Source organism: Kryptolebias marmoratus, linkage group LG9, assembly GCF_001649575.2.
Source record: "Kryptolebias marmoratus isolate JLee-2015 linkage group LG9, ASM164957v2, whole genome shotgun sequence".
Classification (NCBI taxonomy): domain Eukaryota; kingdom Metazoa; phylum Chordata; class Actinopteri; order Cyprinodontiformes; family Rivulidae; genus Kryptolebias; species Kryptolebias marmoratus.
Window position 1 is genome coordinate 16,867,953 of NC_051438.1, and position 17,095 is coordinate 16,885,047.

Consider the following 17,095-nt stretch of genomic DNA (forward strand, 5'->3'; position numbering starts at 1 on the left):
GGCTAAGTCATAAAAAGACAGTTTAAAGTCCGTCTCAATAAAAATGCTTAGCATGACAATACAAAATGCAGGACAAGACAGCAGCAACAGGCTCATAACTATCTCACATGAAAAAAGGCTTCTTTTAATAATTATAAACTTTATTTTATTAACAAATATTTCTCCTTTTACAGAAGGAAAAGACTTATACAAGCAACCTTTTTAAAAACAATACTAGATTATAGTAATGTTTTGTACATGCATGCAAATTTATTTTAAGTGTAAATGCTAGATTCTGTGTATCCTGCCGCATTATGATTTGCTACTGATTATAGTTTTTGTACTGATCATTGTAACATCATATTAAATCCTATGGATTAAGAATGTGATGTCACTCGAGTTCAGATGTGTGTGAAGGGAAACAAGTAATTACTTTTGTCAATATAGTGTACTTTATTTTTTCAGGCACATTTCACATTTTACATCAAGTGCATATCAGAGAGTGAATGCTTTGTATGTACAGGAAATGAAACCATCTGTGGTGGAAAAAGAGAAGTATAAATTTTCTGCTGCCTTAGCAGCAATGTCAACCACTGTATTTCCTGTAGAAATGGGGTTAGAGTGCATCTTATTTGCAAATTTGATATAAAGGTACAACAACATGCCTAAGAAAAATAACATTTGTTTCCTTGTAATAGGTTCAAAGATTTCCTTGATGGTTTCAATGCACTTTTGAGACAAAGTTTTCTCTTTTCTTGAAATGCCATGACCTAAAACCACAACCTCAGTTTGGACAACTTGCAGTTTTGAAAGACCGACATGGTGTCTCCTTCACATTGGTCTCTAATGAGGTTGCAAATAAGGTTTAGTAAATGAGTACCAATGAGATAAGCAAATTTCCAGTCATGTTACTACCATTCTCTTTCCCTCTGTATGGATCGCAGCTACATATACATAAACACACACAGCAAATAACTTTATTTATAGTAAATAGTAAATGGCTTGCAAATGTGTAGCGCTTTATCTTGTTCAAGGACCCCAAAGTGCATTACACTACAATCAGTCATTCACCCATTCATCCTCACATTCACACACTGATGATGGTAAGCTACATTGTAGCCACAGCTGCCCTGGGGCAGGCTGACAGAAGTGAGGCTGCCATCACATTGGCGCCACCGAACCCTCTGACCACCACCAGTATTAATAGATAAATTAAATTAAATAAACCATTCTGACAGTAGTCACCATAGTCAAGCAGGTAAAGAGAAAGAATTGGACTTGTTTAAAAAGTGGAACACAACCGATGCCAAAAGATAAAAAATAAATATTTTTGTACATTATTTACCTAGTGTTTGGATTGAAATTTACTTCAACCAGTTTGTCATTAAAATTATACAATATAATTGTTGGTGACATAAATTTGTATTTTGATATAGCAGACTTTGTTGATTACAGAAGAAATCTCCCTCTCATCTGCAGTTCAGAGTAACACATCGTAATTGATTGTGTTTGACCTCCTAGCGTTTGGAGTGAATCCTTTCTTATCAAAGTCAACAAACTAAAATTTCTGTTTGTCTCTTGGAACAACACAGCCTGAAGTTCTGGAGAGAAGAATCAACAATTCCATCCAAAATAAAAGAATTGTTTGGCTTTTCTTGATCTGCCCTTTGCTTCATCTAATTTCCTCCCTCTGCTCTCACCTTTAACACCCCTCACTTCTGCCTGTGTGCTGCTGTGTAACGCAGTGGTCTGCAGATAGTGTCTGATGGATGAGTGGTGATTCAGCTGAAAGGAGAGCTAGCTTCACATGAGCTATTGTAAAAGAGCTTACTGACTCAGTGCTGGCTGCTCAAATTACCCATAAAACCATATTCTATTAGGTCTGTCAAAGGTGTAACAGAAACACTGCTCCAGATATGAGTAAGCACACAAACACAATGTGTAAAAGACACAATAATTCATGTAATCTGTTGTAAAATCAGGCGACAGCCATTCACTTTGGACCAGAGAGCACCACAAAAAACAAGAGAGAAAGAAAGGACACACTAAAGACTGACACACACCAGTATAATAGGTGCTTTGGGGCCAAACAGTTAAAAGCACTTCCTGAGGTTTGTAAGGACTGTTGGTCTCACTACAGGGCGGTTATAAGACACTACATCTTTTTTCTCATCACCAGGGAGCACTGTGATTGTGCAACACAGCTGATAGTCAGCAGGTCTATGTAACTTTTACATGTGACGATCACCATAAACAACATAAATATTGAAAGCGCACCACAGACGTTGAGAAGAAGGAACACTAGGAGTTGAAGACTCATATGACAGATTGGTTTCCTTTGTGCTGCACATGCTCAAAGAGGTGCACATCATTGCAACTGTCACAATGGTGACAGTTAAGGAGCTTCTAAAATTAGCAGTATGACTGCTTTTTTCATAGTGTGGGTGCTTGAAGAGCATTCAACTTGCTTGACCAATTAACATATTGATTAATCTCATTTACTTACATCACTCAAGAGTTCCTATTGAGGTGAAAAAGCACTAACACTGAAGAAGGAGCTAAGCATATATAGGCATACATTAGGTTTAAGGACTTTAACAGCCCCAGTACCAGCAATGCCAAAACAAGAAAAAAAAAAAAGAACTAAAAGAGTCTTTATAACCTCAAAGAGTTATAAGGACTGTGAAGTTGTCCTCTGTGGCCGAAAAAACCTAATAATGTTTCACAATTGTCTTCCTCTGACCATTACTAACACCTATGGAACACTGAGAAAAATACTCAACCTAAGACCAAGAGAACCTGTTCTCTGATTTGTTGAAGGCTACATTTCATTTTGGATGACTGAATGTGACTATCCTTTGTTGCTCCAACGCCCTGCTGTACAAACTCGCTTTGGGCTTTATAGGACATTCTGATTTATTTTTTCCAGTGAGACATAACACAACTATCAGCAACTCTGCTGCTCAGCAAAATGTCTCTGTTGCTCTACTATATTGTTTGGGTTTTTACACGTGTACAAATTTAGTTAATTCAGGCCTGCTTGAAGGGTTTATTGGCTTCTTTGTTAAAACTAAATAATACGTAGGTTCTTCTATATGATTTTGGGTATTAAATCAAAGCCTAGAGAAGGCTTTGTGGACAGGACTTCCAACTTTACAAATTCTGACCTTATTGACCTCATCTGAACTCTTTTGGCAAAATAAATTACATTGTGTATTATCATAATTTACTTACAAGTAACACGAGACTATAGAAAATATGTTAAGCTGTTTTTAAGGCTAGATCAAGAAGCTTGAAAAAAATGTCAGGAAAAAAGTACATAGAAAATTCCTGAATTAATCAACTACTGCAAAAACAAAAGGTGGCAATATTACTAAAGGTAAATTTAAAAAAATGTAATGGAAAAATGAGGTATACACCAAGTTGTAGCTCTCCACAACAAAGCTTATAGTTAGGGGTGACACTTGAAACATAAAAAAGCAAATAAATAAAAGTAAATAAATGTAATTTCATTTATTTTTTAGGATAAATTATAACATTTGTTTACTTGACTGTGATAACAAGACAAGAATTGAACATATCCTGACAAAATAAACCAAAAAACACACTACTGAGGATGTAAACAAGAGCAGCCCAAACAGCTATTTAGTTTTTGTTGCCAGAGTTAGATGGAAGTTCCCTGATTCAGCAAGTAGAGTCAGGAATGAGGGAGGGATCTCAGCACAGCCTTGTAGAGGAACAAAGAAAAAAAAATCCTTTAAGCACAAGTTCACACAAATTTTGTAATATAACACATCTTTGTTTGGAAAAATGTGGTCTTTAAAATTTACTAAACTCAAACTTTTTTTTTCTACTATTTTCCAATAAAGTATCCTGATCGATCAAGGTTCCCACAGCAAACCTTCTACAGACAGCTTGTCACATCCAAAGATTACACTTCCTGACTTCATTTAAGTATTTCTTTGAAAAGCCCAGTCCATTGCCTTGTGTTTGTGCCTCAGTGCCACTGCTTTCATAGGTTTGTGATTTGTCTATGATGCAGAAGTTGGGAAGCAGATTTCAGGTAATGACTTTTTCCTCAAGCATCAAGAAAGCCTCGGGAAAAAAAAAGTCCATTTCTCTGTTGTCATAACAGCAGTCATTGTATAACGGTGACAGCCGTTTTGTCACAATGACAAGCATCTCAGCCAGTAATGTAATGAGACGTGAAGGGAGAGCAGCAAAATTTGGCACAAATGTTTGTAAGTCAAACAATATCAATCACACTTCACTTGTTCTTACTGTCTGCATTTCTTTTTTTTTACACAACGGCTTCATCTACCAGGAATAAATCCCAGAATGAGTTCAAACAGTCAACGCTGAAAAAGAAACATGAATGTATAGTGAAGAAAAGAGAAGCAGGCCGTGTTTGTATAAATTCTAAGTTTGCATGTAACAGGGAGTTTGCACAAAATGGAAGACAGCAATAGGCAAAATAACCATATAGAAACTAATGTTAAAGATATAACAGCCAAGTTTGTTGTGCTTTTATAGCCACCATCATGCTTTTATGATGGGTTTTATGAGTAGTTATTCACTTTTGTGACTGACTGTGCAAATCCACATATTTGTTAATCCATCTAATAGACTACTCTAGTCAACACATAGACTGCAAACTATACTTAACAAAAATATAAACGCAACACTTTGTTTCTCAAAAATATAAGAACTTTTCTACGTACACAAAAGGCTTTTTTTTCCTCAAATGTTGTTCACAAATTTGTGTAAATCTGTGTTAGTGAGCACTTCTCCTTTGTCGAGGTAATCCAGCCACTTCACAGGCGTGGCATATCAAGATGCTGATTAGACAGCATGTTATTACACAGGTGTGCCTTAGGCTGACCATGATCAAAGGTCAGTTTTATCACACAGATCTTTAGGTTTAAGACTGCAGTGCAACAAAAACAACATAAAGTTGTGTAACTTCATAAACAGGAACACCTGAACTTAGCTTCTGCATAACGCGTATGTTACCTTTTGTTACTAAAATAATAGAAATGTAAACAACAGACAGAAGCCTTCTCTAAACTGCGATGAAGCAGAAATTGATTTGACAAGTCACAATCAACAAGTCATGTTGGATTCAAAAGGGATCATCTGTTTCCATGTGTCACCTACATCTAGCTGATATTTTTCATATTTAGGCCAAGACTTCGCCATAACCACATGGTACACATATTGAAACAGGATGGGTCTGTAGTAAATGAGTTAAGTGGTAAATGGGCTTTGCTGTGGACTGGACCTGTTTCCCTCTGAAAATATTTGGGGCTTAATATGACTGTAAAAACACATTTTAGCACTTTGTTTAATTAGTTGTACTATTTTCAATAAACTGTAGGGTTTTGAACATTTTAAAAAAATGACTTTGCTTCATTTTCTTGTCAGCTCTTTTAAGGGATGGATGAATTTACATTCAATTTTAGCAGAGGCGAGGTATTGCCCTGATTAGAAGTGAGTTTTGATGTTAATCCAAATCAGGATGCGAATGAAGGATCGTTATTATTCAACCTTATTGGTGGAAGTACACATCCTAGGTCTTCTCTTTTACTTATTTTACACAACACCCTGCTTTTATTTTGGAGACACTGTAGCATAAGGAAATCTAAATCTGATTTGCATTTTTGTCAGTATTGTATAAATCAGAGTGTCACACAGTCATGCAAAAACACTCCTATCATTGCAGCACTTTATATTTCACCATATACAAAGATGGATGTGGCTGAAACAATGAAAGCATTGAGTGGTCTGTGCTGTAAATTTGCCTCACAGGAAAACAAAACAAAAAAAAATAAAAAAAATGTGGTCTGTGAGCAGTCTGCTATGATGGCCTGCTGCCAAAGTGACAGGGGAGTCAAGAAAAATCAAAGATCCACATCAATTTGAGTTTCAGTGTACTCCAAGTATCGATCAGCTGCAACCCAGTTCACCTCAATGCTTGTGGTCTGTCTGAATGACAAAGCTGTGTCTCCGAAGAGGGCTGATCAGATGCAGAACTCATGCAGTCACAAAACAACCCTTCAGCTCTCACGCATACTGGAAAACAAACAGAGGAATAACAACACACCGTCATACAGTCTATTAAAATGTCAAATAAAAATGTGGGGGGAAAAGAGTTGTGAACATTTTCTCCTACGCCATTGCAGTGGAATATAATGTAGCTCTTTGTTATATTTATGTGTTCATAATATACTCTTTTGTGCACAAAGTTGAGCTTTCTTGTTTTGGGCAACTGAGGAGCAGCAAGTCAGTGTTTTTCCTGGTTAGATATGAGGCCTGCAGAGATTAAAGGGGCAGCTCAGATTATTAAATGTCTCTCTCACACACTCAGAAGCCCCTTCAGCTACATTTAACACAAAGGTTTTTAAAATACGCTGAGAAATCCAGCAGGAAACAGTGTTATACTGACGGCCTTGGCCTCTCTTTAGATACACTGTAAAAGCGCTAAACTTTTTTTATAAGGCTAAGTCTGCTGTTGTGCTGCACTTTTAAAGCCAAATAAACCTTTACACCATTCCACAATTATACACTCGTTTTAATGGTGTTTGCTGCTGTTATGACTCCTTGTCATCAGAATAAATTCAGCGATAAATTAAGATGTCATCAGATAAAACCATTTGTCTCAGTTTGTTTATTTTTTTTTATTTTTACTTGTATGTGTTCATATTGAGTTTAATCTTAATGTCAGTAAAAAAATATTTAGCCAGTCTAACAGGTTTTTGGAGCTCATTTTTCTTTATGGAATGCAAAATAATTTATATACAGTAGCTTTAGTTTACTTTTCCCAATTCAGTCTACTTTTAAATTCTAAATCAAGTCTATTCAATTCAGTTCCGGGGGAAAACTGGTTTTGGTACTCCATAAAGAGAATGAAAATAAAAGTAAAATAAAATAAAATGCACAGTCAGGATTCAATACAATCGCTCACTATTAATGCAAAAAAAAAAAAAAAAGAAGAAGAAAATAACAACAATTAGCACATCAATACCAGTTAGATCTGTAAGGAACTTATAAGAAAAATATGAAGAAGATAAATTATTACTCTTTGAATTATCACAGTTGGGAGTTGTACAGTCTGATTTCCTGTGGCTGAAGCAATCTTACCTTTTACATACTTGTACAATTATAGACATTCATACTTTAAAATGGTCTTGTAGAACCATAATATAATGTCTGAGTATCGTTAATGGACATTCATGATCCTACTTGAAAATAATGAAGTTGTTTGGAAGTCAGTCAGCTTATTTTTTCCTTCAGTATTCTACTTTGGTTTTCCTTTATAGAGAAGTTGAACTGTAAATAAATATATATGAAATTAAAATGTGGACATCTTACATCTGAGCAGTATGGGGGAGTACACATTGACGCTCAGAGAGAGCATTCGGAATGACAAATTAAAAGTTAATACATTATAAGGGCTCATATTACAGAAAGCTAACTGAATAAAAACATCTGTCCATCAAAGCCATAAACCAGCTTTACCCAAGAACAATGAACAAATCAGTCCAGTGATTCACAAGATATTGAGCTAACAGACAAACATTGTAGACTCCAAATAGTTAATAGCTCTTAGTGCTGTTTTTTGTTAATGCTCAGAACATTTGTTGAAAATCATACTAAACTAATACCACTCCAAAATTTAGGTTAACATCTGTAAAACTGACTGAGCTGTAATCATTTTGGAGTTTTTAAGGTCAGTTAGCTGTGGCAGTCATCTTGAGTTTGGAGTGAATTCAAAAAGTTATCAGTTTTACATGTACACCCAGAACTTTATTTATTTATCCAATGAAATTCCTCCAGTGGCTCATGGAATATTTGTATTGGTTACAGATACTCATAAAGTTATGACACTTAGAGGTTCATAACTGTCCTTTGTAGCAAATTAATGTGTGTGTGTAAAAAGCAGAGACAACTGGGCACACTAAAAATACAAGAAGAGAGCAAACAGGTAAACTCAAATGTCCAAATGTATTTAAGATACAAAAGGTTTTTTATAAATTGTTTTTACTTTAATATATTTTTTAAGTCTTTACTAACCTTTGCAGACAAAAATCGGCTGTTTTTGTTTGTGTTGTATTGTCTCATTCCACCATTTTTTTAACTTCCTCACCCACTCTGCTGTCTTTTCTTCCAGTTAAATTGTGCGTTTTTGCTTTCTGTCCAATATGTCTTTCTTTTCCTTTTTTTTCCTTTTCATTTATCCATCACCTGTCTGTCTCTTTTTTATCCTCTGAGGTTTATGGTTTATGGAACCATGTCAGCTTGAATTGGTCATTATCTGCTTTTATCCCTCAAGGGAAGTAAGTATTCAGGTTTCTTTCTTCTTTTTTTCCCCTGGTGAGTGAGTGTGTGTTTGGGTATTTGTTTGTTTGTCTACATCAATAATGTAGAGAACATCAGTGTTATTTCATTTCCTGAGTGCATCAGGTAAAAAAAAGAGAGAAAGATGTAAAAAAGCACAAAGAATAGGAAAAATCGTCCCTAATGTTATTAAATTGTCCAATGATTCTTTTTCCTTCTAATGAAAATGAAACAAATATAAGGAATAAAAAAAGTTGATTTGTGCTAATTTTCAATCTATCAGGAGATGACAAACCAGTATTGCCATCTCTAGTTTTTTGTGTCTTTGGCTTAGAATTTGGAGGATTGTACTGATTTTTGTCTGTTGATGGAATACCCACAATCCTTCATATTGTGTAGGTTGAAATCCACACAAATGGATATCACAGTGCAACCGTGTCACCATTATTTTACACTTTTACATCCCTTTATAATCTTCATCCTTGATTTAGGAAATCAAATTACATTTTTCTTCAAACTCAAAAATAAGTAAATAAAAAGCTTATTGCTATTTTTAATAATTAACAATTGAAACTTTTTGACTCACAGTGGAAAATTCTCTGTTCTAAAAGCAGTTCGTTTATAAAAAAAAGACTAATTATCAAAATACTACAATTTGAGCTGCTCTAAACTTCAAATGGTCCTGATCTTTAAAACAACTCATTTTTTTTCATAACAATAATTTACACACAAACAAATAATAGGCCATTTTCATCCAAAAATAAGACAGAATTTAAGCAAATATGAGAAAAAATTAGGGTTTTTTAGTCAATAGTTACAGTTAAAGGCCTTATTTCCATATTTTTTTAAACTTTAAGCATGTGTGTGTTGTGTTCTCTGCTTATTTAAGCTCCCTGTCTTTTGTGTGCTTCTTGTTTCTTCTCTTTTATACTCTTTATCTGTAACTGAGCCAGAAAACTCATGTTGTAAACAATGCATTTGTGTTTTCATGAGAGTGTTGTTGACTGTCCTTTCCTTTGTTGTGGGAAGCAGCACCAAGAAGCAAACATATCCCAAACTGCTCTCCTGTGTGCATGTGCCCATGAACAACATGTATTACTTTGTTCATGAAAGAACGGCTGCTGGAAGTGACTCTGTAAGTGTGGCTGTGATTTTGTATATAAAAAAATTCAGAAAATCAGAAACATGGTACTGTACATTATTAAAGCAGCTCGTCAGCTCCTGATTGTGCCTGACTTGTGCATCTTTTCATTAATCCATGTCCAACAGAGGATCAAGGGTTCTGATTGGATCTATAATCACATTCCCCTCACCCCGTGACTGCTGCGTGCTTCTAATTAAAGCTGTAAATCAAAATGTAATTTCTCTAAGCCTTCCTGTCCTCTCACCTGTGCTTTACACCTGTCATCTGCTGCCTTTACCTCTGAAGACTGCAAACAAAACAGCGAAATTTAAGATGTCAACCATCACAGAGGAAGTCAGGATCTCTAAAAGAACCAGTAACTTTGTTTTTTGATCTATAATTTCCATGGCTTAGTGTTTCTCTAAACTAATCTCATACAGATGTCAACCTGGATTGTTTGGGATATGTTTTGCCCCTTGAAACACATCTAAATAATATAAAATCCATGCCCTTCCCTGTTCTATGCCCTTTGTGTTCATTGCTTTATAGCTAAAACTTTCCTTGATACTTTGGATTTTTTTCAGAATCAATGTAAAAAAAACAACCAAATACAATAATGCAAGTTGAAAGTTTTGGAGATTAAAATTGTGTAGTTGTTATTTGGTTGTGTTTTTGAATCACATGGTAGGTGTGCTTTGATGTTAGTACTATGACACATCGGCATCCAGAGTATTATATTTATGTAGCAGAACAGTGCAAGGTCACTGAAATGATGGAGGAAAAAGCAGTGAAAGTTTTATCTTTGAGGCCACATATTTCGTATTTTTAGATTCACATATAAATCACTCTTTGGTATCAAATACATATATTTGTAAATGTATTTGTTTAAGCATGAGCTGATAAAATACATGAAATTAGCCATCATCAGAATTATGATTAAAAAATGTTCAGCCTAAAGTTCACTCTTCTACAATAAGCATGACCTCAAATACCAAAGATGTTTTTCCTAAAATAGTCCAGTCAAGATGTTCTGAGACATCAGCAACAATTTAAATTCTGGGAACAAGGTCATGCACGGCACTTTACTCTGATTCACAGAGGATTCCTGTAAAGAAATGTTCGGGGTGTAACAGAGTGGTGCCCTGAGGTGTTTAAGCAGTACTTGACACGGTAACTCTAATATCTTGTTTCATACGGTTCATTTCTAGGCAATTCTACCTTGACAAGTGATAGGTGGTGCTTCCATAGAGGTGAAATCTTCAGTCACACATCATGTTAGCAGAGTTGATCCTTGGCACCAGCTGATGTTCAGGCCTGAAAGTTTGACTTTTTCCTTGCATTTCTCCATTCCTTTTTTTCAGATCTCAAATTAAGGATTTTTTTTTAAAGATAATTTCACTGCTATCAATTCTATTGGGTCAGCCACCAGGATTCTATATCATACTAAAAGATATATATCAGCAAACTCTAAAGTTACTGTAATATATAGCTTTATAAACTTTACATTAATGCAGTAATTCTCACTTACTGTGCCTTTGGTTTGTTTGATCTTACTGGAGTTAGAGCAAAGTTTCCCCACACAACACTGTGTTGGATGAGAGGAGCCACAGCGCAATTGGTATTCATCGGTTTTTCCTCCACCGTCGTGATCAATCTGCATGTTATATGAGCCTAATTGTTTTTTTGTCACAGAGAAAGTATGCATTTTAATATTGTGCACTATAAAGAGAAGTTTCTTGCATCACAAAATAGCAGCCACTGTGGGAGATTTATCCCTGCATGGGTAAGTAGAACATAAATGTTCATGTTGCATGATAATATACACACAGTTGTGGATAAAAAACGAAACAGTAAGCAATAACCTTGTACCTTGAAAAGCTCCATTTATTTTATTATGTGCAAATCAATTATTTAAAACTAAATAACTGTACAGTAGAACCCAGAATAAGTCAAGATTTGCTTCTGACAAAGGAAAACAGAGACCTTAGGAGAGAACAAAAATAGTTTATTGTTTTTGATGACATCAGGGCTAAATATTAAAGTAAGTTCCCACATAACCAATTATATACTTTAAGATAAGTAATTAAGAAAGGCAGTACTCAAACAACAACCAAAATAAGAAAAAAAACAGTGAATACTATTTGCATATTGTATTTTCCTAAGAAAACTTTTGTCTTTGATTAGAAAATAAGGTTATGCTGTGTGGTGAACTGTGTGTGGATTGGCACAGCTGCAGTTCTTTAAATAATGACTGTACAAGTGCAAAAACGAGAAAAAAAAGGCAATTGTTTTCATGCTGATTTCCTAAACCACTGATAGTGATCTGCTCAATTGAACATCGATTTCTGTTTCCATCACTTTATGCAGTTTTAATGCCAGTAAATGAATGTCTGCAAAGAATCTGGGTTTTTCCACACTCTGCTGATTCTCAGTCCGTTAATGAACCATTAAGTTTGGTTATTGTTGAGTGCATTTAACGGCCTGTTTATATTTCTTGATAAAATCTGAAAAAATAAATAAATAAGGAGTTAACAGACATTCATGTTTAAATATGGTTGCTGGGAATCAAGATGCTTATATTTTCATCATCCAATCCTGTTACATTTATTTATTTATTCCTCCCATTTCCCCATATCTGTCCCTTTATTACTTCTTAAATGTGTTTTACATTTTCACGTCACTCTTAACTTTCTCACGTTACTCATGTTTAAAATCTTTTTTTTTTTTTAATTATTTTTCCTTACACAATTTCTTGTTCTAAAATTGACAGAAATTGCTGTGGACTATTTTACTTGCCTGACCCCAATGTTAGGATTTTGTTAATGGTAAGCTACAGAATATACATGTGCACATTGTGGAAATAAATGCGTTTGTTAAGGTTAATAAAAATGGCAAGAGAAGTATAATGAATTTATTGAAAGAAATAAAAAAAACAACAAATAATAAATTTTTAGATAATGGCTGATGTTGAGTCTGTGGCAAAAATTGTGCTCAGTAGCATCCAGACAGATCATTTTGGCTTTTTGGATTGCAATGTTTTAAAGTAACATACACAATTACTAACAGCTGAAACTGACTATAAATAGGAGAAGTAATGGTCAGGAGTTAAGAAACTCATGCACTCATGCATATTTGAATTCACTTCCTTTTATAATTTCTCCTGAGTTTGGAGTGTGTACTTGTGTGTGTGTGTGTGTGTGTGTGTGTGTGTGTATCCTGTGGGCTGGTTGACAGTGGTGTATACTGATAAGCAGGGTAGAGCCTATTAGCTTGTTTAGCCTGCAGCCTGAATGTCACCAGTGATTTTTCTGTTTCTAGTCACAAACCACGTCCGCAGTTATACAGGAAGGAGTGAAACTTGAGGAGGAATCTCATCATGTGTCTTTCCTTAGTTCATTAGCCTCAGTCTTTGCAGGCACAAACCTGCTTTCTTATCATTGTCTTGTTGTCATCCAGTCCATTTGCCTGTTGTTGTGTGTTTGTGTTTGCCTCTAATAGACTGCCACTGGGAATTTTGTTATCAAGTAGAGAAATGAAGCGTCCAGTGTTCTAATATACATTTTAATAAGAGCAATCCAGGGATTATACCTTTTTAATACTATAGTTTTTTTTTCTCTTGCTGTTGTGTGTGTACTATATAAAAGTCACATAAATGTTAAATCCTATTATACTCCAGCATAGCAACACTAAACGATACTTAGACTTTTTTAACATATGTGTTTTTTTTATGTCTCAAGAAGCACATCAGTACAGATTGTTTTTATTTTCTCTCATTCTTGAGCATTCTTTAACTTGCAAGTGCATGCAATGTGTGTTCAACACTTATTTAACACAAGTGTAAACACATTTCATATAGTTGTTGAAGGTTTTTGGAAGACATGTTCTGTGGAGATGTTAAAAATCAATATTGTACCTGCAGTAGAAATCACTCAGAGGTTTTTTGCTGTGGAGACAAGTTAACACCTAATCTGAGTATAGCCAGAATCAAGGCTGATTTTTGTTTTGAAACAACTACGGTGTAAACATTTCTTAGGGGTCCACACAAAAACTTTTTTCATAAACCTTTACATTGCTGCTATTTTTGCCGCAGATGGTTGTTTACAGATAAGTCCAGGGTTATTTATCCTAAAGACAGAGTTAACAGTGGTTTGTCATCAGCAATGGTTCATGTGAAATTTATGTTGAAAAGCAGAATGTACAGCACTAATGACAGCCTGGAAGAGAAATTACTGAATGGAAAAGTAAAGCAGTCTAAAAAGACTAGCTATTAGTTTGTTGCAGCTAAAAATCCTTAAACTGTTATTCCAAGCTGATGATGCTCCTAGAGGTTTCTACTGCAGGTCAGACATTGATTATTAATAAAAACCACAAAACACAACTTAAAAAAATCCAAACTATCCCTTTAACTGAATGGTGTATTACTGGCTGCTGTTTTTTAGAGGTGTTTAAACACCTCTGAATGTAGATTTGATCATTTTCAATCGTTTTGAAGTAAGTCTGTGGCAATATATTGTCTGTAATAAAGAGCCAATTGGACAAGCCAGCTGAAATACAAATCACTGTGTTGTATATTGACTTCCTTTATTGTTCCTATTACTTATGACAATAAAAAAGGGAACTTGAGCTGCGAGACATTTGTGAGATTCTCATTCTGTTTACCTTTAACAACATAGACCAGAGAAAGAAAAGCTTAGAAAGACCCCACCTGTCCCAGAAATGCTGCGAATTTTCACATTTTCCATATTTCATTGCAGATTTTAAAAATAAATAATCTACTAAACAATGAATACTAAAACTGGTGTAAAAGTCTATCACCATAATCGAGAAAAAAAGAAAAATTACCATATTATTATTGTATTGATGTAATATAGAGACTAAAAGAAATGAAATACTGATAGAGTATTGTGTTATTAATAAACAAAATTATGAAGTGATTTCATTCAAAAAAACAAACAAAGAAAACCCAACCTTATTTTGCTGTTTCACAACGGGTATTTATTGATATGATTGTAAGTACTCTTCAGTTTCTGCTTCTTACCCTTTATAATAAAAGAACTTTAATTCCTTTGTGGACATTTTGCAATAAACTGAACATCATTCAAATTGAAACAAAAAAATTGTTTTTAAAAAACAAAATTCTAAAAGACAGGAAGAGGTGGGCATATTTCCAGCAGTAAACTCTCACAGGCAATAAATATTTATTACACCATGCTCTCTAAGCTGAAGAACAAAAGTGATGGGGTTTGTTTATTTATTATTGATCAGGGGAAAATATCAAAGGTGCTTTTCTTGCCTGTTAAGTCGGAGCAGGATGGAAATGGTTTAAAAGGCCATTGATTTGTTTTCCTGATCTACCTGAGAAACATCTTATAATCAAAGAGCAGGGTTTTTTTTCAGTGACATTATTACTGGTTTGGTGCTGTGTGTGAGCAGCTTTTACTTGTTCTCCTTTGTTTTAATACATTGGTAGACCTTTTTGCTGTCTTTATTTCTTTTAACAAATAATGCTATCAAGTTTTTTGTGGAAAAACATGTAAAGTATATACACAGTAAAACATGCCCTTGTTGTTTATTCGGATGTAAAATCTGTGTTGTACCTTCAAGTACAATAGATTTGCATTTAAATAAAATCTGGTAGAAACAAGTCTGATGTGACCTTTTTATGTCCTTTTAAGTCTGTGCATTTTAAATATGTGTGTGAAATGTGTTATTACACTTTGTCAAAGTGTTATTTGTGGAAAAACACTTTAGTTGAGATTTAAAACTGTGGTAAAATGTGAATTGCCTGTCGTTTTTGTGTGTTTAATGTGAAATTATTTTATACACAAGTGGTACTAAAAACACTGAATGAAGTCATCTTTATTAGTGGCTGTTAAACAAAACATGTTGGCTTTATATTCCATGTATTTATTTTTAATCTGGTAACTGCACACAGCCTTGAAAAGAAATTCATATTTTTTGTCCATCACATCAGCTCTTTAAAACTCCAGAGTACCAACATCAGAAGCATGTGCTTAAAAAAAAAGTCTTATGCAAGGTAAATCATTCCTTACATCATGGATTGTAAATGAACTGTTCTGAAAACTCTTTGTTGCTCAAAGAGGCTCTCTGCAGGTGGAGCGAAGGAGCTGTAATATGCATTTAATTCATTAAAGGCAGTTACACACTGTGCAATTTCCTGCTGTTCCAGATGAACAATGACCAACGTCAAAGAAATGTTTTATCATCCTTCATCATAGCTAAAGAACCAGTGAAGCTACATCACACACTGTAAGCTTCAACAACCACTCTTTCAATGGTTTTGCAACTAAAAATCTCCAACACTTTTAAAAATCTATGGTGACGGTGTTGCTGGTGTGTGACTGCTGTACTAACTGAGCCGTACAAATTCTGTGTACATTGATGATCAAAGAAAGTATGGTTTTATTGTGTGAAATACAAAACAAACAAGCAAAAGCAAATATGTAGAAAACAAAGCAACACATCTGGTGGAGTCAATTCTGCAGAAGTCTTGTCTATATTATGAGCTCTTCAGTCCACATAACCTTAGATAAAGTTAGAAGAAATTGTGGACAAACTGCAAATTTTGTGCGAGGATTAAACAGCAAAGATATTAACAAACACTAGTAAATCAAAGTCTAAGCACTCGGTTTCATGACTTCTATATAAAATGGTAAATGGCTTGCACTTGTATAGCGCTCTATCTAGTCCAAGGACCCTAAAGCGCTTCACACTACAGTCAGTCATTCACCCATTCATCCTCACATTCACACACTGATGGTGGTAAGCTACATTGTAGCCACAGCTGCCCTGGAGCAGACTGACAGAAGTGAGGCTGCCATCACACCAGCGCCACCGAGCCCTCTGACCACCACCAGTAGGCGAGGCAGGTGAAGTGTCTTACACAAAGACACAACGGCTGAGACAGACGGAGCGGGGGTTCGAACCTTCTAGTCACAGGAGAAGCCCCTACCTCCTGAGTCACTGCCATCCTAGACGTAGACTAATTTCATCTTATGAAAAAATGACAGAATTGTAACTGTTTTGATCAAACATTACATGTAACAAAGTACACAATGTCATGCAATATCAGATAATGTATCAGAAGAAGTCTTGGTGTGGCACAACTACCCCATTCAATATTTGCTCACTTTCTGTATAATTTACTGCATACATTATGGAAAGCAACTTTAACATAAAAGGTTCTAAATTTAAAATGTTTAGCAAGCCACCCTACTATATGACACTTTCAGTCACTTGACTTTATCAATCGAACTGAATTTAAATTGAAAAAAAAAGAAAAGAAATCGTGTCAGTGCCATCAACAGTTGCTTTTGGAAAATGTCGGCTCAGCCTTACTATACAATCTTTTCACATGCAAAAGAAGGTTTCTGAATGCAGTGCCATATTTTTCCTTTTTACAGAGCTGTTAGTGTTGTAAGAAGGAAACCACAAAAGAAATCAGCAGGTAAAGAAACTTCAGACTCTATGGAAGCCCTACTTTTCTCAGTAAAAAGCAGGTAAAACTACTGAGGCATGCACGAAAACTCCTTTTAAAATCAACTGCCAAGTAAAGGTAACTAAAATGCAAGGCGCGTCAAAATAAATATAAAAATAAAGCAGGAATCCAAAAGTCCAGGTAGATCAAAGAAACCA